Source organism: Ochotona princeps, chromosome 3, assembly GCF_030435755.1.
Source record: "Ochotona princeps isolate mOchPri1 chromosome 3, mOchPri1.hap1, whole genome shotgun sequence".
Classification (NCBI taxonomy): domain Eukaryota; kingdom Metazoa; phylum Chordata; class Mammalia; order Lagomorpha; family Ochotonidae; genus Ochotona; species Ochotona princeps.
The window spans coordinates 2,942,738-2,945,579 of record NC_080834.1 but is presented as its reverse complement, the minus strand read 5'-3'; positions in this window follow the sequence as shown (position 1 = coordinate 2,945,579).

Below are 2,842 nucleotides of genomic sequence, written 5' to 3'. Positions count from 1 at the left end.
TGAAAATGGAATCCCCTGAGATTTTTTAGAATCAGGACGCTACCTTATCAGCAACACTAACAGGCTTCACACATGTTCCCCCATGTTCCACCCAGATCTAGAGGAAATGAATAAGAATTCTTTTCATGCTTTTCAGTATTTTTTTTTGTTGTTCCTTTTCCCATTGTTATCAGAAGTCAAATCTGAAGCAAAAAGGAAGGGAGGCTTCCGGAAAGTCTTTGACCTTCTATTTCTTCAGTAGTTTGTGGTTCCCATCTTTACTGTAGTGTCTGCTTTTTTAAAAAATAAGACTTTTTGTTTATTTGAAAGCCAGAATTATAGGGAAAGTGAGAGGAAGGGAGAGATATTATATCTGCTAGTTCATTCCTCTAATGGCCCAAACAGCTAGAGTTGGGCCAGAATAAAGCCAGGAACCAAAAGCTTATAGGTCTCCTTCATGGGTGACAGGGACCCAAGAACTTTCCCAAGTGCATTAACAAGGCAACTGGAACTTGAGTCAGTGCCCACATGGGATGCTGGCAACCCAGGCAGCAGCTTTACTCACTAGGCCACAGTGTTAGCCGCTGTACTGCTGTGTTTTAATATGTCCAAGCTAACTGCAGACAAAGTGGTAGGTGTGGGGTAGTATGTGTATGTACAGGAAGCATTGGTTTTGGACAGTAGAGAGACGGAGAAAGACCACTGAACTCAGTATGTAATACTAGGGGTCTTCAAAACTCTATTGTTGATAACAACCCACATTGGAACAACCACTATATCTAAGAAGTAAGATAAGTGAATGGTGGTATGTTAGTGCAAAAGAATATTATATACCAATGGCAAAAAAAGTTATGCCCACACAGAAATGGGTGGCTACCACAAACATAATGTTGGGTAAAAAAAAGTCTGACCCAAAAGAGGAAGTAGTACTATAAACCCCCATGTACATGGACTTCAAGATGTGATTGTAGTGTGTAGAGATGCCCAAACTGTAAAGGAAAGAAGTGATTTCCACAAAAGTCAGGTAGTGGCTCCCTTGGGTACAAGAGAAGGTCAAGGTCATTGGGAAGGGGCAAGAGAGGGCTTCTGGTGCTGATGATGAGCCAACCCCCCCTTTCTCTCTCTTATTTTCATTTTTTTTAAGATTTATTTATTTTTGTTGGCAAAGCAGGTTTGTAGAGAGGAGGAAAAACCAGAAGAAAGGTCTTACATTTGCTGATTCACTCCCCAAATGGTAGCAATGTTTGGAGTTGAGCTGATCCCAAGCCAGGAGCCAGGAGCCAGGAGTCAGGAGCTTCTTCCAGTTCTCCCAAGCAGGTGCAAGGTCACAAGGCTTTGGACCATCCTCCATTGCTTTCTCAGGACACAAGCAGGGAGCTAGATGGCAAGTAGAGAATCCAGCACATGAACTGGGGCCCATATGAAATGCTGGGGCTTGTAGGCAAGAATTAGCTACTTGAGGCATTGTGACAGCCCTGAACCATGTCTTTACTAGGACGTTGTTGGATGACTTTAGTTTTGTGATCGTTCTTTAGGCTACGTCCTTCCACTTTGTTCATTTTTTTAAGCAGGTATGTGTTTTATCAGAGTTTGAAACTGATCTATTCTTGTGTCTATGTGCATTTAGCAACATGAAGGGTTGGCATTTTTTGGCATAAGACGAAAGTTGGCCCTAACATTGTAGTTCTGTGATTCTGCCTGCTCTGTAATTAAGGACCCCAAGAGTCTGTGTTGGGCTACCCTGGCAGGTGACAATCCATTTGTACAACAAAGCGAAAAAAAAAAAAAAAAAAGATCAACCCAACTACAGAGTCAAAGTTGTTCAATTACTTAACTCATGTAGCTCTCTGAAGGCTGCTTAAAGTCAGGCTGCTGGGATCACAAAAGAACAATTGCAGTTTTAAAGACAGAGGGTAATCTATGAGAAGAAAATTCCCACTTGCTAGAGTCAGATAGCCTGAGGCCAAAACTTGTCCAAGCCTGAGAGCTCTATAAAACCCAGCCTGGTCACATGGTGGCATGCTAGGACTCTGTGGAGGAAAAGATGAGCTAATATGCAAAGAGCCTGACGCATGTGGGTAGTAAATGGCAGAGATATTATCCTCGGTTCACTCAAGAAGAGAGCCCGGGTAGGGTTGGGACTTTACTGGGGGGTCGCTCTGATTAGGCTGCAGCTCCTGTTGGTTTTCATGATGGCCAAGTGTGTGTGGTGGTCAGGATCAGGCTGGGCTCCAACACCCACTGGTTTATGTAGAAGATAGGCCTAGAGGCAGAACTGACCCAGCAATTGCAAATACCAGCATATACATGTCCTGATTGGGCGATGGACTGTGCCAGACCCTGTATTGGCAAGCACACACAAGAATCAGGTCTGGGATCACCTCAGATGAAGTTTCTAAGGGGATCCCCCCAACTGAATTGCTGGACTCAGAACTCCAAACACGGAGAGAATTGCTGGTCCATGGTCTAACCGTGGAGTGCATGTGTCAGAGCTGGGATACCTCAGTGGCTTAGATGGAGCAGTGGACAGCATATCCAGGTGCACATGGAGGATATGGCAGTCCGTCGGAACCTGCAGAGGACACCTGGTACCACAACAGAGGACAAAACAGATTGATCAACTAACCCAGCCAAGTGTTGGCAGTGAATAACTGGGCAAGCGGAGACTCTGAGGTGGATTATGTCAGCCAGTGGATTCTGGAGAGATTTCATCATGCTTGGAATGGCAAGATTGGTAGTAATTCAGAACTGTTGAACTATAGAAACCTCTTGGGCTGGATCCTCAGAGCATGCCGTATACTGGGGACTCTGGGGTCATATCAGGTGGCTGACTTCTCTCCCAGTGTGCAGGGGCATTTTTGGG